Source organism: Nestor notabilis, unplaced genomic scaffold (genome assembly GCF_000696875.1).
Source record: "Nestor notabilis isolate BGI_N333 unplaced genomic scaffold, ASM69687v1 scaffold29701, whole genome shotgun sequence".
NCBI lineage: Eukaryota > Metazoa > Chordata > Aves > Psittaciformes > Psittacidae > Nestor > Nestor notabilis.
The window spans coordinates 1-236 of NW_009913835.1; positions in this window are offsets into that span (position 1 = coordinate 1).

Below are 236 nucleotides of genomic sequence, written 5' to 3' on the forward strand. Positions count from 1 at the left end.
GCCCCCCACTCAGTACATGAGGGCCCCTAGAGCCCCATGGGGCAGCACAGGGCTGAGCTTGTGGCCCCCCAAACTCACCCATGCCAAGGAGGGTGACAATGGCCATGGAGCAGGGATGTCCCCACTCACCTCCATGAGAGGGGATCAAGCTCGGTGCTCCCTACGGCCACCCCATCCTGACACCACAGCAGTGAGGGGGCTCAGGGTACAACATCTAAAGCACTTTATTGTGGTGG